This window comes from Hemitrygon akajei, chromosome 3 (assembly GCF_048418815.1).
Source record: "Hemitrygon akajei chromosome 3, sHemAka1.3, whole genome shotgun sequence".
Taxonomy (NCBI): domain Eukaryota; kingdom Metazoa; phylum Chordata; class Chondrichthyes; order Myliobatiformes; family Dasyatidae; genus Hemitrygon; species Hemitrygon akajei.
The window spans coordinates 207,040,843-207,065,406 of record NC_133126.1 but is presented as its reverse complement, the minus strand read 5'-3'; the positions used below and the strand labels follow the sequence as shown (position 1 = coordinate 207,065,406).

At 43.4% G+C, this 24,564-nt stretch overlaps 1 protein-coding gene across 1 annotated transcript in view; it reads left to right on the top strand.

Moving 5' to 3' along the window:
• The window catches only part of lrrc31 (leucine rich repeat containing 31), a 300,889-nt gene that overhangs the window by 15,219 nt on the left and 261,106 nt on the right, over window positions 1–24,564 (top strand). Inside the window, exon 2 of the mRNA XM_073041760.1 lies at window positions 5,107–5,237. The gene's annotated coding sequence lies outside the window, so the exon portion shown is untranslated. The remainder of the gene's footprint in view (window positions 1–5,106; window positions 5,238–24,564) is intronic.

Here is a 24,564-nt window from a genome sequence, read left to right as displayed (position 1 = left end):
GCCTGACTAAAAATGACTTTGAATTCGATGGTAAATTCTACCTACAAGTCAAGGGCACAGCAATGGGAAAGAAGTTTGCTCCAGCCTATGCCAATATATACATGGCTGGGTGGGAGGAAACAGTCTATCCAGAGTGCCCTAAAAAACCCATGTGTCTCTATAGATACCTGGATGACATCTGGGGAGTGTGGACACACTCAGAGGGGGAATTAGAGGAATTTATTCAAATCCTAAACACTCATCACCCATCCATTAAGGTTAAAGCTATAACAGATAAGGAGAAGATTGACTTCCTGGACACCACAGTGTTTAAACTAGCACCAGAAAGTGGCAACCGAAAACTAGCTACCAAGGTATTCTTTAAAACCACAGACACACACACCCTCCTACACACAGGGAGTCACCATCCCAAACACACCTTCAGAGGCATTGTCAAGGGACAGCTGACCCGCTTTCACCGCATTTGCACTAGGCCGGAGGACTTCCACCAGGCCACAACCATCCTCTTCTCTGCTCTTAGACACAGGGGCTACAGCAGAAGGAGACTTAGGCACATTAAATCTGACTTTCTGAAAAGTATCACAAATCCCCGACCACAGAACATCACAACACCGAAACTACCCTTGATAACGGGATACAGTGGGATGGCAGTGAATATTCACAGGATGGTCAAAACACGCTTTGAGCAACTGAAAACGGAAGTGGGGACACTGGGACAATACACCATTGTCTCAGCCTTCAAAAGGGGTAGGAATCTGAAAGACATACTAGTCAGTACCAAAGTACGAGCAGCGCCAAACTGTGAGGTGGGAAACTGCAGGGCATGCATATACCTGAGAATTTCAAAAAGCATACACAACAGAGCCACAGGAAAGTGGGCCGAGATAGAGCAGAGGATAACTTGTGAACAAAAGAATGTAGTATATGCCATCCTGTGCACAGAATGCCATATTATATACATCGGGGAGACGGGCAACAGCTTGAGAACCAGACTCACGGGACACCTCAGTAACATCAGAAGGGGAAACCAAAACAGACCAGTTAGCAGGCACTTCCAGGAGCATGGGACGTACCCCTTAAAAATATTAGGCCTGGAAACTAACATAAACTGGTCAAACGCCCAAAGAAAACTAGCAGAGAGGAGATGGATTGAAACACTGCATACTTATTCTCCGTACGGCCTAAATGAGGCCTAAAAAGCTAGGCTGCCCTGAAACTAACATCTTCACAACCCGTAAATACGGATGCTCTTCTCGCCAGGGGGCTAAACTCACCCCACACCACCAGTTATATACCCTTTAAAATAGCATTACCCTCAGAATTACATGCCTTTCATTGTCTGGTCCAGGGGAAATACACAAACCAAGCCTGATCAGCTTTGGTGGGGCCACTTCGGGGAGGGTGTATGATGATTAAAGGCCCGAAACACCTGATGATCTGTGGGTGCATCACTGACGATGTGTCCCACTGCACACCCGGTTCGTTGAACCAAGTGGGACCGGACCACGACAATGAAAGGCATGGACCAGATTAACCGGACTTCCCTATATAAGCCTAGCCTCCAATACCAGCTCATACTCAAAACTCGGCAGCCTAACCTCTCCCAGCCAAACATATACATCCACCAGGCCTACACTCAAACCTAATCCTAAAGTCCAAAAGGGGCACACACACCCCCACAAACCCTAGACACTTCCTGATTAGCCCGGGCTTCAGCCCCACAAACCCTAAGCACACCCCGATTAACCCTTGCTAAACCCCCACAAACCGATATGTACATCCACCGGTCCAACACTCAAACCTAATCCTAAAGTCCAAAAGGGGCACACACCCCCACAAACCCTAGGCACTGCCCGATTAGCCCTGGCTTCAGCCCCACAAACCCTAAACACACCCCGATTAACCCTTGCTCTCCCAGCCAAACATATACATCCACCAGGCCTGCACTCAAACCTAATCCTAAAGTCCAAAAGGGGCACACACACCCCCACAAACCCTAAGTATACCCTGATTAATACTGGTTTAAATCCCCATAAACTGGATATTCTGTGTTAAGAGGGGCAAGTTTCAATAAAGGCAAGTGTTGGACCTGGTTAATGAAGGCGTGGGCCAGTTCAAAGTGGCAGGGTCGCGTGAAATTGAATCTCAAGTGGCGAGATCAAAAAGCACGAGGGGGCTTTTTTGCCTACTGCCCGCATAATCTCAACCTAACCCTAACCCTAACCCTAACCCTAACCCTAACCCTAATGCGGGGGGACCCTAACCCTAACCCTAACCCTAACCCTAATGCGGGACCCTAACCCTAACCCTAACCCTAACCCTAACCCCAACCCTAACCCTAACCCTAACCCTAATGCGGGACCCTAACCCTAACCCTAACCCTAACCCTAACCCTAATGCGGGGGGACCCTAACCCTAACCCTAACCCTAACCCTAATGCGGGACCCTAACCCTAACCCTAACCCTAACCCTAATGCGGGGGGACCCTAACCCTAACCCTAACCCTAATGCGGGACCCTAACCCTAACCCTAACCCTAACCCTAACCCTAATGCGGGGGGACCCTAACCCTAACCCTAACCCTAATGCGGGACCCTAACCCTAACCCTAACCCTAACCCTAATGCGGGGGGACCCTAACCCTAACCCTAACCCTAACCCTAATGCGGGACCCTAACCCTAACCCTAACCCTAACCCTAACCCTAATGCGGGGGGACCCTAACCCTAACCCTAACCCTAATGCGGGACCCTAACCCTAACCCTAACCCTAACCCTAACCCTAGGGTCCAAAAGGGGCATACACCCCCACAAACCCTAGGCACTTCCCGATTAACTCTGGCTTCAGCCGTACAAACCTAAAGCACACCCTGACTGATCAACAGGGATAAGTGTTGGGCCTGGTTGGTAAAGGCGTGGGCCAGTTTAAAGTGGCAGGATCGTGTGAAACTGAATCTCTGGTGGCGAGATCAGAAAGCACAAGAGGGCTGAATTGCCCACTGCCTGTATGGTTTAAAATTTAAACTTAATCCAGATGGGGTGCACATCCCCATAAATTTTAGGCACTTCCCGATTAACTCTGGTTTTAGCCCCACAAACCCAAAGCACACCCTGATTGACCCTTGTTAAATCCCCATAGACTTAGTGCTCCGGGTCGAGAGGGGTAAATTTCAACAGGGATGAGTGTTGGACTTGGTTAGTGAAGGCGTCGGTCATTTTGAAGTGGCAGGGTCGTGTGAAACTGAATCTCAAGTGGCAAGATCAGAAAGCACAAGAGGGCTGAATTGCCCACTGCCCGCATAATTTCACCCTAACTTAGTAAATTCCCATAAACTGGATATTCTGTGTTAAGAGGGGCAAGTTTCAATAAAGGCAAGTGGTGGACCTGGTTAATGAAGGCGTGGGCCAGTTCAAAGTGGCAGGGTCACGTGAAATTGAATCTCAAGTGGCGAGATCAAAAAACACGAGGGGGCTTTTTTGCCCACTGCCCGCATAATCTCAACCTAACCCTAACCCTAACCGAAACCCTAACCCTAACCCTAACCCTAACCCTAACCCTAAACCTAACCCTAACCCTAACCCTAACCCTAACCCTAACCCTAACCCTAATGCGGGCCCTAACCCTAACCCTAACCTTAACCCTAACCCTAACCATAACCCTAACCCCTAACCCTAACGCTAACCCTAACCCTAACCCTAATGCCCTAACCCTAACCCTAACCCTAATCCTAACCCTAATCCTAACCCAAACCCTAACCCTAACCCTAACCCTAATATGGGCCCTAACCCTAACCCTAACCCTAACCCTAATCCTAACCCTAACCCTAACCCAAACCTAATCCTAAAGTCCAAAAGGGGCACACCCCCCCACAAACCCTAGGCACTTCCCGATTAGCCCTGACCTCAGCCCCACAAACCCTAAACACACCCCGATTAACCCTTGCTCTCCCAGCCAAACATATACATCCACCAGGCCTACACTCAAACCTAATCCTAAAGTCCAAAAGGGGCACACACCCCCACAAACCCTAAGTCTACCCTGATTAATACTTGTTTAAATCCCCATAAACTGGATATTCTGTGTTAAGAGGGGCAAGTTTCAATAAAGTCAAGTGTTGGACCTGGTTAATGAAGGCGTGGGCCAGTTCAAAGTGGCAGGGTCGCGTGAAATTGATCTCAAGTGGCGAGATCAAAAAGCCCCTAATGCCCACTGCCCACATAATCTTAACCTAACGCTAACCCTAACCCTAAACCCTAAACCCTAACCCTAACCCAAACCCCCTAACCCTGACCCTGACCCTGACCCTGACCCTGACCCTAACCCTAACCCTAACCCTAATGCGAGGGCCCTAACCCTAACCCTAATGCGATCCGAGGATACATTACTGATGATGAGTCCCAGTGCACACCCGGTTCATTGAACCAAGTGGTGTCGGACCACGATAATGAAAGGCATGGGTCAGATTAACCTGGCTTCACCATACTAGCCCATCCGCCATAGCAGTTCATACATCACCAATCCAAGCTCTGCAACCCTGCCTCTCCCAGCCAAACATATGCATCCACCAGCCCAACACTCAAACCTAATCCTAAAGTCCAAAAGGGACACACAGCCCCACAAACCCTAGGCACTTCCCTATTAACCCTGGCTTCAGCCCCACAAACCCCAAGCACATCCCAATTAACCCTTGCTAAACCCCCACAAACCGGATATCCTATGTCAAGAGGGGCAAGATTCAACAAAGGCAAGTGTTGGACCTGGTTAATGATGGCGTGGGCCAGATCAAAGTGGCAGGGTCGCATGAAATTGAATCTCAAGTGGCGAGATCAAAAAGCACGAGGGGGCTTTTTTGCCTACTGCCCGCATAATCTTAACCTAACCTTACAGTGACTCGCTCTTCATTCTCCAGGCGCACGAAAGGCCAATAAGAAAGCCCAGATATTTAAACCCAAATGGACAATGTACCTTTAAGAGTTGAACAAACAAGGCGGCTTGGTATCCTAGCAACAGATAGGGTCTGCAGTCGGAGTGGTCAGACCTGTTTTAGAACACAATAAAAGCTGAGATGGAGTCCCGGGGTGGGGACGTTTTAACCGGATAGCATCGTAGTTTTTTCAGAGACCTCCCCGGGAGACCGGAGTGACGGGGGTAACTGGATTTGGTCTCCCAGTCAGGAGTCACGCGTTGTTGAAGGCAGTTCGTTGGAGTCAAAATGGTTGACCCAAGACACAAAACTAGTGGTAAGAATTTTATTGTCTTATTTTAACCATGTGGAGGAGTAATTGGAGAGGGAAAGATCAAACATGCGGGCGAGTAAACGGCCCTGGTTATTGTTGGAACCTCGGATTCCGAGGGATCCCTTTTCAACCACGGTTAGATTAATTGCCTGGTAAACACTGTTAGTTTAACCCATGCAATCCCAGGCATACAGATGCCAGGTAGTGATTTTTAAAAAAATATCATTACCCTCAGAATTACATGCCTCTCATTATTGGTCCCTGGGAGGAATACAAGCAGTGTCTGAGCCTGACACTGTTGGGCCACCTCGAGTAGGGTGTCTAGTGATTAAAGGCCCGAAACACCTGACGATCCGAGGATACATTACTGATGATGTGTCCCAGTGCACACCCGGTTCGTTGAACCAAGTGGTGTCGGACCGCGATAATGAAAGGCATGGGCCAGATGAACCTGGCTTTACCATACTAGCTCATTTGCCATAGCAGTTCATATATCGCCATTCAAAACTCTGTAGTCTAATATCTCCTAGCCAAACATATATATTCACTAGCTTAAAACTTAAACCTAATCTTAAAGTTTAGATGGGGTACACACCCCCACAAACTCTAATTACTCCCCGATTAACCCTGGCTTTAGCCCCACTAACCCAAAGCACACCCTGATTGACCCTTGCTAAACCCCATAGACTCAGTGTCCTGTGTCAAGAGGGGTAAATTTCAACAGGGGTAAGTGTTGGACTTGGTTGGTGAAGGCGTGGACCAATTCAAAGTGGCAGGGTCGCGTAGAGTTGAATCTCAAGTGATGAGGTCAAAAAGCACAGGAGGGCTGATTTGCCCACTGCCCGCATAATTTTAACCTAACTTAGCCAAACATATATATTCACTAGCTTAAAACTTAAATCTAATCTTAAAGTCTAGATGGGGTATACACCCCCACAAATTTTAGGCATTCCCCGATTAATCCTGGCTTCAGCCCCACAAACCCAAAGCACACCCTGATTGACCTTTGCTAAACCCCCACAGACTTAGTGTCCCATGTTAAGAGGGGTAAGTTTCAACAGGGGTTAAGTGTTGGGCCTGGTTGGTGAAGGCGTGGGCCAGTTTAAAGTGGCAGGGTCATGTGAAACTGAATCTCAGGTGGCGAGATCAGAAAGCACAGGAGGGCTGATTTGCCCACTGCCTGCATAATTTCAACGTAATTTAGTTAAACATATATATCCACTAGCCTAAAATTTAAACCTAATCCTAAAGTTCAGATGGGGTGCACACCCCCACAAACTTTAGGCACTTCCCGATGAACTCTGGCTTCAGCCGCACAAACCCAAAGCACACCCTGATTGACCTTTGCTAAACCCCCACAGACTTAGTGTCCCGTGTCAAGAGGGGTAAATTTCAACACGGGTAAGTGTTGGACCTGGTTGGTGAAGGCGTGGGCCAGTTTAAAGTGGCAGGGTCGCGTGAAACTGAATCTCAAGTGATGAGATCAGAAAACACAAGAGGGCTGATTTGCCCACTGCCCGCATAATTTCACCCTAACTTAGTCAAACATATACATTCACCAGCCCAAAATTTAAACTTAATCCGAAAGTCCAGAAGGGGTACACACCCCACAAACGCTAGGTACTTTCCGATTAACCTCGGCTTCGGCCCCACAAACCCCAAGTATACCCTGATTAATACTTGTTAAACCCCCATAAACTGGATATCCTATGTTAAGAGGGGTAAGTTTCAATAAAGGCAAGTGTTGGACCTGGTTAATGAAGGCGTGGGCCAGTTCAAAGTGGCAGGGTCGCGTGAAATTGAATCTCAAGTGGTGAGATCAAAAAGCACGAGGGGGCTTTTTTGCCCACTGCCTGCATAATCTCAACCTAACCCAGCCAAACATATACATCTACCAGCCCAACACTCAAACCTAATCCTAAAGTCCAAAAGGGACACACACCCCCACAAACCCTAGGCACTTCCCGATTAACCCTGGCTTCAGCCCCACAAACCCTAAGCACACCCCGATTAACCCTTGCTAAACCCCCACAAACCGAATATCCTATGTCAAGAGGGGCAAGATTCAACAAAGGCAAGTGTTGGACCTGGTTAATGAAGGCGTGGGCCAGATCAAAGTGGCAGGGTCGCGTGAAACTGAATCTCAAGTGACAAGACCAAAAAGCACAAGAGGGCTGATTCGCCCACTGCCCACATAATCTCAACCTAACCTTACAGTGACACGCTCTTCATTCTCCCGGTCCTCGAAGTGCCAATAAGAAAGCCCAGATACACACAAGGCAAGAGAGAACCAGTAAATTAAACCAAAGATGGGACGACAGACAAGTCAGTGCTAAACTCAGGTGCAGTTCTGCTGAATGCCCAGTAAACACTGTCAATTTAACCCATGCAATCCCAGGCATACAGATGCCAGGTAATGATGTTTTAAAAATATCATTACCCTCAGAATTACATGCCTCTCATTATCTTGGTCCCTGGGAAAAACACAAGCAGTGTCTGAGCCGGACACTGTTGGGCCACTTCAGGGAGGTTAATAGTGTTTAAAGGCCCGAAACACCTGACGATCCGAGGATGCATTACTGACGATGTGTCCCAGTGCACACCCGGTTCGTTGAACCAAGTGGTGTCAGACCACGATAATGAAAGGCGTGGGCCAGATTAACCTGGCTTCACCATACTAGTCCATCCGCCATAGCACCTCAGACATCACCACTCAAAACTCTGCAGCCTAACATCTCCCAGCCAAACATATACATCCACCAGCCCAAAACTCAGACCTAATCCTAAAGTCCAGAAGGGGTACACACTCCCACAAACCCTAGGCACTCCCTGATTAACCCTGGCTTCAGCCCCACAAACCCAAAGCACACCCTGATTAACCCTTGCTAAACCCCCACAAACCCGATGTCCTATGTCAGGAGGGGCAAAATTCAACAAAGGCAAGTGTTGGACCTGGTTAATGAAGGCGTGGGCCAGTTCAAAGTGGCAGGGTCGCGTGAAACTGAATCTCAAGTGACAAGATCAAAAAGCACAAGAGGGCTGATTCGCCCACTGCCCGCATACTCTCAACCAAACATATACATCCACCAGCCCAACACTCAAACGTAATCCTATAGTCCAAAATGGGCACACCCTCCCAAAAACCCTAGGCACTTCCCGATTAACCCTGGCTTCAGCCCCACAAACCCTAAGCACACCCTGATTAACCCTTGCTAAACCCCCACAAACCCGATGTCCTATGTCAGGAGGGGCAAGATTCAACAAAGGCAAGTATTGGACCTGGTCAATGAAGGCGTGGGCCAGATCAAAGTGGCAGGGTTGCGTGAAACTGAATCTCAAGTGACGAGATCAAAAAGCACAAGAGGGCTGATTCGCCCACTGCCCGCATACTCTCAACCAAACTCTAACCCTATGGCGGTTCATTGAACCAAGTGGTGTCGGAGAACGATAATGAAAGGCATGGGCCAGATTAACCTGGCTTCACCATATGAGCCTATCTGGCATAGCACCTCATATAACACCACTCAAATCTCCACAGCCTTACCTCTCTTACGTTACCCTAACCCTTACCTCTCCCAGCCAAATATATATATCCACGAGCCCAACATCGAAACCTAATCCTAAGGTCCAAAATGTGCACACACCCGCACTAACCGTTGGCACTTCCCGATTTACCCTGGCTTCAGACCCACAAACCCTAAGCATTAACCCTTGCTAAACCCCCACAAACCAATGTCCTATGTCAGGAGGGGCAAGATTCAACAAAGGCAGGTGTTGGACCTGGTCAAATGAAGGCGTGGACCAGATAAAATGGCAGGGTCGTGTGAAACTGAATCCCATGTGACGAGATCATTAAGCAGAAGAGGGCTGATTTGCCCACTGCCTGCATACTCTCAACCTAACCCTAATGCGAGGGTTGGGGTTAGGGTTAGGGTTAGGGTTAGCCACATTGTGTCCTGACACAGTGAGCTGTCCTCTGTGCATAACATTCCCATGTCGTGGTGTTCTGCCACGATGTCAGTTCAGTTGTGGACAACTGTCCTACCTGCTGGTGTCCTGCTGCAAGGACTGATGTCTTGTAGACAACAATCCCATCTTGTGCTGTCCTGCCACAATGCCAGTTCAGCCATAGACAATACTCCCACCTGATTGTGTCCTGCCAAAATGACACATCACATGTGGACAACACTCCCCCCTGGTGGTGTCCTGCCATAATGACACAAGTTAGGTGTGGTACCTTGTGGTGTCCTGTCGCAAGGACAGGTCCTGTGTGCACATGACTCCCACCTGGTAGTGTCCCATTGCAATGACAGTTTCCATGTCGACAACTGTCCGAGCTGTTCGTGTTCTGTTGTAATGACAAGCCTGCTGCGGACAGCACTCCCACCCTGTAGTGTCCTGCCACAATGACATGTCTGCAATGGACAATACTCCCACCTGGTGGTGTCCTGCCGCAATGACAGTTCCATTGTAGACAAACTCCCACCTGGTGTTATCCTGCCACAATGACAGGTCTGCCATGGGCAACCTTCCAACTGTGGTGTCCTGCTGTAATGACAAACCTGCTATGGACAACACTCTCACTGGTGGTGCCCTGCCTTAATGATAGGCCCAGTGTGGACATGACTCCCACGTGGTGTCCTGCCGCAATGACAGTTCCTGTGCAGACAACACTCTCACATAGTGGTGGCCTGTTGCAATGACAGGTCTGGTGTGGACATGACTCCCACATGGTGGTGTCCTGTCGCAATGATAGTTCCACTGTCGACAACACTCTGACCTGGTGGTGCTCTGACGTAATGACATGCCCGTTGTGGGCAACACTCCCACTTGGTGGTATCCTGCTGCGATATCAGTTCTGGTGTGGACAACAATCCCACCTGCTGCTGTCCTGCCGTAAGGACTGATCCCTTGTAGACAACACTTCCATGTTGTGGTGTCCTGCTGCAATGACTGATCAGGTGTGGAAAATACTCCCACCTGGTGGTGTCTTGCCTCGATGACAGGCCTGCTGTGGATAACATTCCCATCTGGTGTTGTCCTCCCAGGATATCAGTTCCAGTGTGGACAACACTGCCACCTGCTGGTGTCCTGCCATAAGGACTGATCCCTTGTAGACAACACTTCCATGTTGTGGTGTCCTGCTGCAATGACAGATCAGATATGGACAATACTCCCACCTGGTGGTGTCCTGCTGTAACGACAGGTTAAATATGGACAACACTCCCACCTGGTGGTGTCCTGCCATAATGACAAACCTGCTATGGACAACACTCCCACCTGGTGGTGTCCTGCTATAACATCAGATCCCCTGTGGACAACACTTGCACTGGTGGTGTCTTGCCTTAATGACAGGTCCAGTGTGGACATGACTCTCACCTGGTGATGTCCCGTAGTAATGACAGTTCCGCTGTCGACAACAGTCCGACCTGTTGGTGTTCTGCTGTAGTGACATGAGTTCTGTGGACAACACTCCCACCCTGTATGGACAACATTAAACATGATGGTGCCCTGTTGCAATGACAGTTCAGTTGTGGACAACACTCCCACCTGGTGGTATATGGTTGCAATGACAATTCGGCTTTCTACAACACTCTGAGCTGGTGGTGTTCTGACTGTTCCGCTGTGGATACCATTCCCACCAGGTGGCGTCCTGCCGTAATGACAGATCAGATGTGGACAACTCTCCCACTTGGTGGTGTTAGATGTGTACAACACTCCCACCTGGTAGTGTCCTGGCAAAATGACCCTAACCCTGACTCTCACCCTAACGTGGAGAGGCAAGATCCAACAAAGGCAAGAGTTGGACCTGGTTAATGAAGGCATGGGCCAGTTCAAAGTGGCAGGGTCGCGTGAAACTGAATCTCAAGTGGCGAGATCAAAAAGCACAAGAGGGCTGATTTGCCCACTGCCTGCATACTCTCAACCTAACCCTAACCTTACCTCTAATGCCAACACCTCCAACCCTTCAGCACACCCTCATAAACCCTACGCCTCTCCCCAGCAGAAGGCCAGTTTCACTCCACACCACCAGTACCCAGATTCACCTAATATCACCAGCAGTTAGGCTCCTAGTCCAGTCTTCCCCCCTACTACAAGGGAAACCCCCCTCCGCACACCCTAAATAACCCAAGCCAGTCCCCAAAAAAAAAAGGACAGCCCCACCTCCCAGTCATACCCCTAATCATAACACCTCTAACCCTCCTACACTCCCCCATAAACCCTAGGCCTCTCCCCACCAGGGAGCCATGTTCACTCCACTTCACCAGCACCACGCCACCCCACAAACATTCCCAATCCCACCCTTCACCCTAACCCTAACTTCCTATGGACCGCGCATCCCAACTAAATCAGACAGCACCCCAAATAACACAAGCCAGTCCCCAAAAAGGACAGCCCCACCTCCCAGACATACCCCTAATCCTAACATCCCTAACCCTCCTACACTCCCCCATGAACCTGAACCCTCTTCCCACCAGAAGGCCAAGTTCACTCCACATCGCCAGTACCACGACACCCCACAAACATCCCCAGTCCTACCCTTTATCCTAACCCTACCTTCCAATGGATCGCGCACCCCAACTAAACCGGACATCACCCCAAATAACCCAAACTACACCACACAAAAGGGCTTACATAACCGTCCTTTACCCTATCCCTAAACCTAACATCTCCAACCCTGCTACACACCCCCATAAACCCAAGCAATCAAGGAGCCAGGTTCACCCAATATCACCAGCAGTTAGGCTCCTAGTCTAGTTCTCCCCGCTACTGCAACGGGAAACCCCTCACCCCACAATGCCATTTGCCACCCTACCCCAGCTCCTTTTGCTGGGAATCCTCAACCCCCATTACCTAACCCTATCCCCAGGCTGGTCCCTCCCCACAACACCCCTCTATTAGCTGCTGCGCAACCCCCAGATCACAGCACCCAGTCCCTACAAAAAACCCAAATCCAAAACCAAAGCACTATCCATAAACAATAACTGCACCATTTTAACTTAAACTCCAGAATGGAGATTAACAAGGAGGAAGATTCTGATAAAGGCAAGTCGGGGACCGAGATGACGACAACGTGGGCCAAAAGCAAAGTGACAGGGTGAAGTGAACGGCATCTCCAGTACGAGATCTACAAACACTAGAGGGTTATTTTGTCCACTGCCCGCATACTCACATCCTAACCCTAACCCTAACCCTAACCTACCCCCACAAACCCTTGGCACTTCCTGACTAATCCTGGCTTCAGCCCCACAAACACTAAGCACACCCCGATTAACCCTTGCTAAACCCCCACAACCCCGATGTCCTATGTCAGGAGGGGCAAGATTCAACAAAGGCAAGTGCTGGACCTGGTTAATGAAGGCATGGGCCAGATCAAAGTGGCAGGGTCGCGTGAAACTGAATATCAAGTGATGAGATCAAAAAGCACAAGAGGGCTGATTCGCCCACTGCCCGCATAATCTCAACCTAACCTTACAGTGACATGCTCTTCATTCTCCCAGCCCACGAAATGCCAATAAGAAAGCCCATATACCCACAAGGTGAGAGAGAACCAGTAAATTAAACCCAAGATGGGGCTCAGAAAACAAATCAGTACTAAACTCAGGTGCAGTTCTGCTGAATGCCCAGTAAACACTGTCAATTAAACCCATGCAATCCCAGGCATACAGATGCCAGGTAATGATGTTTAAAAATATCATTACCCTCAGAATTACATGCCTCTCATTATCCTGGTCCATAGGAAAAACACAAGCTGAGTCTGATCAACTCTGGCTGGGCCACCTTGGGGAGAATGTCTAATGTTGAAAGGCCTGAAATACCTGACAATCTGAGGATGCATTACTGATGATGTGTCCCAGTGCACACCCGGTTCGTTGAACCAAGTGGTGTCGGACCATGATAATGAAAGGCATGGGCCAGATTAGCCTGGCTTCACCATACAAGCCTATCCGCCATAGCACCTCATACATCACCACTCTTTCTTTCTTTTTCAATCTTTTTATTAATATCAACATGATAAGATTAGTACATAGATAATGAGATTACAAACTTACAAAATTAAAATGAACATAAAAGGATACATAAGCAATAAGTACATTATAGTTGTCTTCCCAAATCATGAATGATACAAATATCATATAAACGAGACAAAAAAAATGAAGTAATTCATGTTGAAAAAAACCAGAAAAGAGAAAAAGAAAAAAAAATATTAATACCCTAAGAAAAACTAAACTAACTATTAAGGAAAAAAAGGAAGGAGAAAAAAAATGGGCTGTTTATAGTCTCTATAAAAAAAATTACAAAATCATCAGTGTCCCCAACTCCAATCCTCTCAACATATATATATATATAATTAAAACCAGAAAAACAAATAGGATTGGAACAGGGTCAAATTACATCACGTGAAAATATTGAATAAATGGCCTCCAAATCTTTTCAAATTTAATAAAAGGGTCATATACAACACTTCTAATTTTCTCCAAATTTAGACATAACATAGTTCGAGAAAACCAATGAAATACGGTAGGGGGATTAACTTCTTTCCAATTCAACAAAATAGATCTTTTAGCCATTAATGTAAGAAATGCAATCATCCGACAAGCAGAAGAAGATAAATGGATTGACCCCATCATTGGTAAACCAAAGATTGCAGTAATAGGATGTGGTTGTAAATCAATGTTCAATACCAAAGAAATAATATCGAAAATGTCTTTCCAATATTTTTTCAAAAGCGAACATGACCAAAACATATGAGTTAAAGAAGCTATCTCAGAATGACATCTGTCACATATAGGATTTATATGGGAATAAAAACGAGCCAATTTATCCTTGGACATATGAGCCCTGTGCACAACTTTAAACTGTATCAATGAATGTTTAGCACATATAGAGGATAAATTAACTAATTGAAGAATTTTATCCCAATTCTCAATAGGGATAATAAAGTTAAGTTCTCTTTCCCAATCATTTTTAATCTTATACAAGGCCTCTGAACGTATTTTCATAATTATATTGTAAACATTTGATATTACACCTTTCTGAAAAGGATTTAGTTCTAACAATTTCTCCAAAATACCCAAAGAATCAAGATTTGGAAAGATAGGAAGTACAGTGTTTAAGAAATTCCTAATCTGTAAATATCTAAAAAAAATGAGATCTGGGCAAATTATATTTATTAGATAATTGTTCAAAAGACAAAACAATTATCCAAAAATAGATCAGAAAATCATAGTATTCCTTTAGTCTTTCAAGCTGAATAAGCTTGGTCCATAATAGAAGGATGAAAAAAGAAATTGGATACAATAGGAATAGTTAAAACAAATTGATTCAACCCAAAAAATTTCCGAAATTGAAGCCATATACGTAAAGTGTGTTTGACTATCGGATTGTCAATTCGTTTATGCAATTTAGAAAGAGCAAAGGGAAGAGAAGTCCCTAAAATAGAAGCCAATGAAAATCCTTGTACAGATTTAGTTTCCAGATTTAACCAATGAGGGCTAGGAGATAAATCCCAATCCCTTAACCAATATTTCAAATATCGAATATTAAATGCCCAATAATAAAATCTAAATTTAGGCAATGCCAATCCACCTTCCTTCCTTGTCTTCTGTAAATATCTTTTACCTAATCTAGGATTTTTGTTTTGCCATATATATGAGGAAATTTTTGAATAAACATTGTCAAAAAAGGATTTTGGAATAAAAATTGGTACCGCTTGAAATATATATAAGAACTTGGGTAAAATAATCATCTTAATAGCATTAATCCGACCTATCAGAGATAAAGACAGTGGTGACCATTTAGTGAACAAACATTTAATCTGATCAATTAAGGGTAAAAAATTAACCTTGAATAACTCCTTATGATTTTTTGTAATTTTAATCCCTAAGTATATAAAAAATGTCATTAACTAATTTAAAAGGTAAATTTCCATAAATTGGAACCTGCCTATTTAAGGGGAACAATTCACTCTTATTAAGATTCAATTTATACCCGGAAAAATTACTAAACTGAGCCAACAATGATATAACTGCAGGAATGGATTTCTCAGGATCTGAAAAATATAATAACAAGTCATCTGCGTATAATGATAACTTATGTATATCCATCCCACGAGTGATGCCAAAAATGTTAGGTGATTCTCTAATAGCAATTGCCAAAGGTTCTATAGCAATATCAAATAATAATGGACTAAGAGGACAACCTTGCCTGGTACCCCGAAATAAACGAAAAAAGGGAGATCTTTGATTGTTAGTAAAAACCGAGGCTACTGGAGTATGATATATCAATTTAATCCAGGATATAAATGTCGGACTAAAATTTAAACTTCTCAAGCGCAATAAATAAATATGGCCATTCAACTCTATCAAATCCTTTCTCCGCATCTAATGAAATGACACATTCTGAGGTGCTGCGTGAAGGAGTATAAACAATGTTCAATAATCTCCTAATATTGAAAAAAGAATAGCGATTTTTAATAAAACCAGTTTGATCCTCCGAGATAATTTGAGGTAATACCTTCTCCAGCCTGGTCGCCAGTAACTTGGAAAAGATCTTGGAATCTACATTCAATAAGAGTATTGGTCTATAGGATGTACAGTCAGTAGGGTCTTTATCTTTTTTCAATATTAAAGAAATGGAAGCTCTATAAAAAGATTGTGGCAATTTACCTAGTCTAATTGCTTCTTCAAAAACCTTGCATAACCAAGGAGAAAGAGTAGAGGAAAAACACTTAAAAAGTTCCACTGTATACCCATCTGGACCTGGTGCTTTCCCAGAATTCATAGAGGAAATAACACCTTTAATTTCTGCATCCATAATAGGAGTTTCTAATATTAAAAGTTCTTCTGATGATAATTTTGGAAAATTCAATTTCCCAAGAAAATCATGCATGGGATTATGATCATGAGGAAATTCAGAATGATACAGAGAGGTATAAAAATCTTGAAAAGATTTGTTTATCTCATCATGGTCAACTGTCAGTTCACCATTCTGTTGGTGAATCTTAATAATTTGACGTTTAACCGAAGCATTTTTCAATTGGTTAGCTAACAGTTTACCTGATTTATCACTATGTATATAAAAATCAGTTCTGGTTTTCATTAATTGATTTTCAATTGAAGATGTAAGTAATAAACTGTGTTCCATTTGAAGCTCAACCCTTTGTAAAGCTCCTTACTAGGAGCAATCGATATTTCTTGTCAATTTCTTTAATCTTATCAACCAATAAAAGAGTTTCCTTCTTAATACGTTTTCTCAAACCAACAGAATAGGAGATAATATGTCCACGTATATATGCTTTAAAAGTGTCCCAAAGTATTCCGCAGGAAATTTCATCTGTGAAATTAGTTGAAAAGAAGAAATCAATCTGTTCCTTTATAAATTTAATGAAATCCGGATCTTGCAGTAAGGTAGAATCAAATTGCTATTGCTTAGTACTAGAAGCTGTGTTCATTAATTTAATAGAAAGTTTCATTGGAACATGATCAGAGATGGCTGTAATGTCATAATTACAACCAGTTACAGATGGAATAAAACGAGAGTCAATAAAAAAATAGTCAATTCTCGAGTAAGAATGCTAAACATGTGAGAAAAATGAAAACTCTTTGTCCTTAGGATGCAGAAATCTCCAAATATCGAAAATTCCATTATCAGTCAAAAAAGAATTGATGTAAGTGGCCGACTTATTTGGTAAAGTCTGAATGGATATAGATCTATCCAGCAAAGGATTTAAACAACAGTTGAAATCACCACCCATTATTAACATATATTCATTTAGATTAGGTAGCGAAGTAAATAAAGACTTAAAGAAATCAGGATAATCCACATTTGGAGCATAAACATTAACCATAGCAACCTTCTTATTAAAAAGTAACCCAGTAATTAACAAAAATCTACCACTCGGATCTGAAATAATATCGTGTTGAACAAAAGCAGTAGAGGAGTCAATAAAAATTGAAACTCCCTTTACTTTAGCATTCGAATTCGAATGGTACTGTTGATCCTTCCAAAACCTAAAAAAATATTGATTATCCTCTTTCCTCACATGAGTTTCTTGTACAAAAATAATATGCGCATTCAGTCTTTGGAATATTTTTAAAATCTTTTTCCATTTAATCAGATGGTTTAAGCCATTAGTATTCCAAGAAACAAAATTAATGGTCTGAGCCATATTTCTAAAATCAACCCTTTGGTATATAAAGAGTTAACCAAAGTATGAACTCATGCACCCGGAAGAGGAACAAAAATAAGGGGAGGACCCAGAAATGATGACACAGCAGACATTTTAGTAGCTTGAAATCAGCCCAAATGAAAAAACTAGAAAAACTAATAAAAAGAGCAATAGGATTAAAAGGGAACCCCCTGCCCACCACCCACGGAAAAAAGACCCTCCTGAGCCTGAAAAAGGCCAGGAAAAAAATAAATTGTGAGACTAAATCTACCCCCATCTCTCCAGAAGGTGACTCCAGATATATAAAGGAGAAAAAAAAAGATCCACCCAAAATCCTAAAAAGTAATTAACACTATACTAAAACATACTTCTTAATATAATTGCTAGTATATAAAAAACAAGAAGAATATAAACACTGGTAACTTATAAATCGGGTTAAAACCCAAACAAATAAAAGTTAGGATGTGATAAGAAAGGCATTATAGGAAGAAGATGACAAAAAAATGGCGAAATTAAAAAAAAGCAAGAAATATTTTAGAAAAGAAACCGCCATCTTAGTTACACAAAAAATGAAAAAGATATATATCAAAATATTTTTAAAAAATTCACCTTCAAAGGATTAATAATAATAACAAAAAATAAAATACAATGGTTAAAGTAAGTAAATTAAAAAGATTAGTACGTCGATAAAGAAAAACTTTAATTGGAATATAAAATGTAAAATAAACCTACACCAATAGTCAGAAACAAAATCTGGTTTTGGAAACAAAAACTATCTTGTAACGATCAAAACCATACATTTATTAGAGATGAGAATCCAAAACAGTAGGATAGTTCTCATCCAGAAAGCTTCGAGCATCAGATGTGGAGAGAAAAACATGACGTGGTGCATTCAAAGGCAAGATTCTAAGTTTTGCAGGGTATAAAAGCGCTGGTTTTAGGTTTTTCTCATAACATTCGGACATCAAAGGTTTAAAAACGAGCTGTGCCTTCATTACTTCTGGACTGAAATCCTAACCCTAATGCGAGAGATGCCAGGTAATGATGTTTAAAAATCTCATTACCCTCAGAATTACATGCCTCGCATTATCCTGGTCCATGGGAAAAACACAAGCTGAGTCTGATCAACTCTGGCTGGGCCACCTTGGGAAGAACGTCTAATGTTGAAAGGCCCGAAACACCTGACAATCCGAGGATGCATTACTGATGATGTGTCCCAGTGCACACCCAACCAAGTGGTGTCGGACCATGATAATGAAAGGCATGGGCCAGATTAACCTGGCTTCACCATACAAGCCTATCCACCATAGCACCTCATACATCACCACTCAAAACTCCGTAGCCTTACCTCTCCCAGCCAAACATATATATCCACCAGCCCAACATCCAAACCTAATCCTAAACCTAAATTGCTAGGTTTACTCTTAGAATCCTTAATAAACAATGGAACAACATGAGCAATATGCCAATTCTCCAGCACCATCCCCATTTCTAATGACATTTGAAATATTTCTGTCAGCGCCCCTGCTATTTCTACACTAACCTCCCTCAAGGTCCTAGGGAAAATCCTGTCAGGATCCGGAGATTTATCCACTTTTATATTCCTTAAAAGCGCCAGTACTTTCTTTTCTTTAATTGTCATAGTTTCCCTACTTCCCTTATTTGTTTCCCTTACCTTACACAATTCAATATCCTCCTCCTTGGTGAATACCGAAGGAAATAAATTGTTCAAAATCTTCCCCATCTCTTTTGGCTCCACACATAGCTGTCCACTGATTCTCTAAGGGACCAATTTTAACCCTCATTATCCTTTTACTATTAATATAACTGTAGAAACCCTTTGGATTTATTTTCATCTTACTTGCCAAAGCAACCTCATATCTTCTTTTAGCTTTTCTAATTTCTTTTTTAAGATTCTTTTTACATTGTTTATATTCCTCGAGCACCTCATTTACTCCATGCTGCCTATATTTATTGTAGATATCTCTCTTTCTCCGAACCAAGTTTCCAATATCCCTTGAAAACCATGGCTCTCTCAACCTTTTAACCTTTCCTTTCAACTTAATAGGAACATAAAGATTCTGTACCCTCAAAATTTCACCTTTAAATGACCTCCATTTCTCTATTACATCCTTCCCATAAAACAAATTGTCCCAATCCACTCCTTCTAAATCCTTTTGCATCTCCTCAAAGTTAGCCTTTCTCCAATCAAAAATCTCAACCCTGGATCCAGTCCTATCCTTCTCCATAATTATATTGAAACTAATGGCATTGTGATCACTGGGCCCGAAGTGCTCCCCAACACATACCTCCGTCACCTGACCTGTCTCATTCCCTAACAGGAGATCCAACACTACCCCTTCTCTAGTTGGTACCTCTATATATTGCTGCAAAAAAACTATCCTGCACACATTTTACTAACTCCAAACCATCCAGCCCTTTTACAGTATGGGCTTCCCAGTCTGTGTGTGGAAAATTAAAATCTCCCACAATCACAACCTTGTGCTTATTACAAACATCTGCTATCTCCTTGCAAATTTGCTCCTCCAATTCTCACTCCCCATTAGGTGGTCTATAATACACCGCTATAGGTGTTACTACACCTTTCCCATTCCTCAATTCCACCCAAATAGCCTCCCTAGACGGGCCCTCTAATCTATCCTACCAGAGCACCGCTGTAATATTTTCTCTGACAAGCAACGCAACACCTCCCCCTCTTGTACCTCCAATTCTATCACACCTGAAGCAACGAAATCCAGGAATATTTAGTTGCCAATCACACCCCACATGCAACCATGTTTCACTAATAGCTACAACATCATATTTCCAGGTATCAATCCATGCTCTAACCTCATCCACCTTTCTTACAATGCTCCTAGCATTAAAATAAATGCATTTAAGAAATTCTCCAGCTCTTCCTCTGTTTATCTCTAATGGTGCAAACAACCTTACTATCTTCTTTTTCTTCCTTCTCCCATACATCTGTTCCTACACTCTGGTTCCCCTCCCCCCGTACCTAGTTTAAATCCACTGGAGCCGCCCTAGCAAACCTACCTGCAAGAATATTTGTCCCCCTCCAGTTCAGATGTGAACTGTTACGCCGTAACAGGGCCTTAACTTAATGAATAAGGTCCGGAACTTAATGAATACTTTACTTCAGTATTCACTATGGAAAAGGATCTTAGTGATTGTAGTGATGACTTGCAGCAGACTGAAAATCTTGAGCATGTACATATTAAGAAGGAGGATGTGGTGGAGCTTTTGTGAAGCATCAAGTTGGATCAGTCACCAGGACCGGATAAGATGTACCCCAGGCTACTGTGGGAAGCGAGGGAGGAGATTGCTGAACCTCTGGCAATGATGTTTGCATCATCAATGGGGATGGGAGAGGTTCCGGAGGATTGGAGGGTTGCAAATGTTGTTCCCTTATTCAAGAAAGGGAGTAGAGATAGCCCAGGAAATCATAGACCAGCGAGTCTTACCTCAGTGGTTGGTAAGCTGATGGAGAAGATCCTAAGAGGCAGGATTTATGAACATTTGGAGAAGTATAATATGATTAGGAACAGTCAGCATGCCTTTGTCAAGGGCAGGTCATGCCTTATGAGCCTGATTGAATTGGAGGATGTGACTAACCACATTGATGAATGAAGAGCAGTAGATGTAGTGTATATGGATTTCAGCAAGGTATTTGGTAAGGTACCCATGCAAGGCTTATTGAGAAAGTAAGGAGGCATGGGATCCAAGGGGACATTGCTTTGTGGATCCAGAACTGGCTTGCCCACAGAAGGCAGAGTAGTTGTGGTCGGATCATATTCTGCATGGAGGTCGGTCACCAGTGGAGTGCCTCAGGGATCTGTTCTAGGACCCTTACTCTTTGTGATATTTATAAGTGACCTGCATGAGGAAGTGGAGGGATGGGTTAGTAAGTTTGCTGATGATACTAAGGTTGGAGGTGTTGTGGAGAGTGTGGAGGGCTGTCAGAGGTTACAGCTGAGCATTGGTAGGATGTAAAACTGGGCTGAGAAGTGGCAGATGGAGTTCAACCCAGATAAGTGTGAAGTGGTTCATTTTGTTAGGTCAAATATGTTGGCAGAATATAGTATTAATGCTAAGATTCATGGCAGCGTGGAGGATCAGAGGGATCTTGGGGTCTGAGGCTATAGGACGCTCAAAGCAGCTGCTCCGGTTGACTCTGTGGTTAAGACATACAGTGTATTGGCCTTCATCAATGGTGGAATTGAATTTAGGAGCCGAGATCCCCTCTACCATTCAATTCCTAAATGGACATTGAACCCGTGAACACTACCTCACTTTTTTAATATATATTATTTCTGTTTTTGCATGATTTTTAATCTATTCAATATACATATACTGTAATTGATTTACTTATTTTTGTTTCTTTTTCTTCTATTTTATGTATTGCATAGAACTGCTGCTGCTAGGTTAATAAATTTCACGACACGTGCCAGTGATAATAAATCTGATTCTAATTCTGATTCTGTACATATTCTATTTGCAAGGACATATGACTCTATGACTTTATGAAACTTGGACAGGGATACATAGATCAAAAACGTTTAACTTTAGAGGGATATGGGGTAAATGTGGGCAAGTGGAGTTTTGATGGGAGTCATCATTGATGCAGATGAGCAATGCTGAAGGGCTTTTTTCCATGTTATAACCCCATGGCTCATCCATGACTGTAATGATGACTTTTGTCACATGTATTGAGATACAATGAAAAACTTTGCTTTGCATGCCATCCAGAGCCATCATTTCATTATGATGCATCAAGGCAGTACAAGGGAAAATAACAATATAATATAGAAAAAAATGTAAACAAGAGAAATTACAGTTCCTGGAAATCTGGAGCAATGTGGACAAAATGCTAGAGGAACGCAGCAGGTCAGGCAGCACCTATGAATGGAAATGTACAGCTGATGTTTTGGCTTGAGTCCATTTACCAGTCCTGATGAAGGGTGTCTCAGCCCGAAACATTGACTGTTCATTTCCCTCCATAAATGATGTATGACCTGTTGAATTCCTCCAGAAATTTGTCCATGTTGCAAAGTGAAGTATTACAGCTACAAAGTGCAAGCAAACTATGATGCAAGGTCATGATGAGATAGATTGTGAGGTCAAGAGTCCATCTGATCATGGAAGATGTCCATTCGATAGTCCTATAACAGTGGGACGGAAGCTGTCCTTGAGCTTGGTGTTATGTGCTTTTAGACTTTTGTATCTTCTGCTTGATTGAAGGGGGAGAAGAGAGAATGTCCCAGGCTGGTGGGATCATTGATTGTGTTTTCTGCTTCACCGATGCGGTGGAAGTGTAGAGAGAGTTCATGGAGGAAAGGCTGCCTATGGAGAGGAGGTTGGTTTCTGTGATGTGGTGAGCTGTGTCCACTGTCCTCGTGGTTCTGAGCAGAACTGTTGTCATATTGAGCAGTGATGCATCCAGATAGGATGGTGCATTTGTACCAAATTGTGGCGAATAAAGGGAACATGCCAAGTTTCTTTAGCCTCCTGAAGAAGTAGGGGCACTGGTCTGTTTTCTTCATCAAGGTATCTATGTGGTTGGAGGAGGAACTGAACCTATCTCTCAGTTAGTCCACTTGGACAACTTTATCCTTGTACAATTGTAATTGCCTTTGTTTAAGTTGATATCATTGGTTATAGACCTGGGCATCCAATCTCAAACTGTGCTTGGAATTGGACTATATTGTGATCACAATGTGACCTTAAACCGCTGCATCTTTTATTAATCCTACCTCAATTGCACAAATCTAAAATAGCTTGAGAAAATTTAAAAAAAAACAAATGCAGATACTGCAAATCTGAAATACAGACAGAAAATGTTGGTATTACTCTGTAGGTCAGGCAGCATATGCGGAAGGAGAAATAAAGCAGAAATTTCAGATTGTAAACCCATGGTCAGAAATGTTTCTCTTGGCCTGACTTGCTGAGTATTTTCTGTTTTATGTATTTAAATATCCAGTTCCCTGGTAGAAGGCAGAACATAGAACAGTACATCACAGTACAGGCTCTTTGCCTCATGATGTTGTGCCAACCTTTCAACCTACTCCAAGATCAATCTTACACTTCCCTCCCACATAGCCCTCTATTTTTTTTCATCCACAAGTCTATCTAAAGGTCTCCTAAAAACCTCTACCACCACCCCCGGCAGTAAGGTCCACTCATCCGCTATTCTCTGTGTAAAAAAATCTACTTCTGGCATCCCTCTATATTTTCCTCAATCACCTTAAAGTTATGTCACTTCATATGCCATTTCTGCCCTGGGGAAAAGGCACTGGCTGTCCACTCTATCTATACTTCATCATTATATACATCTCTAGCAAATCACCTTTCATCCTTCATTCCAGAGAAAATCCATGGATGTCTGTCGAGCCCAAGCCATTGGGTATACATAAAGCGGAGGGTGATAGGTTCTTGATTATTAAGTGTGTCAAAGGTTACATCATGAAAGCAGGAGAAAGGGGTTGAGAGTGAAAATAAATCAGCTGGGATTGAATAGCAGAGTAGATTCAATGGGCCGAATGGACTAATTATATTCCCATGTCTTACGATCTAGCATTTGAGCTTAGAAAAAGAGAGGGCTATGTGGTAAGGTAATTCTAGACAGTTTCTAGAGTAGGTTACATGGTCAGCATAACATGTGGGCCAAAGGTTCTGTAACATGCTGTAGATCTCGATGTTCAATGTTCAGTGCCAAACAATCTAAGCTTTCAAAGGACCGGTAATGCTCTTTTGATAAAAGTTTACTGCTCTGAAAGCAGCTCAAGCTACTTTTCGATTCTCAGTGTAACTTGCTGAGATATTTGATTTTTTGATTTATTTTAGATTTCTGCAGCTCTGCAGAACCTGCACGTCCCAGTGATGTGGGAGGAAACCGGAGAAACCTGAGAAAAATCATATGGGACGTAAGGAGTAAATGCAGACTCCATACTCACAGCATCAGAGGTCAGGTCCAAAGCTGAGACTTTATGCGAAAGCATGATAGAGAAAGGGAGAGAGTGAGAGAGATGAAGAGTGAAAAAAAGAGAGAGATAAAGAGTGAGAGAGAAAGAGAAAGAGCGAGAGAAAGAGAACGAGAGACAAAGAGTGAGAAAGAGAAAGCGATAAAAAGTGAGAAAGAGA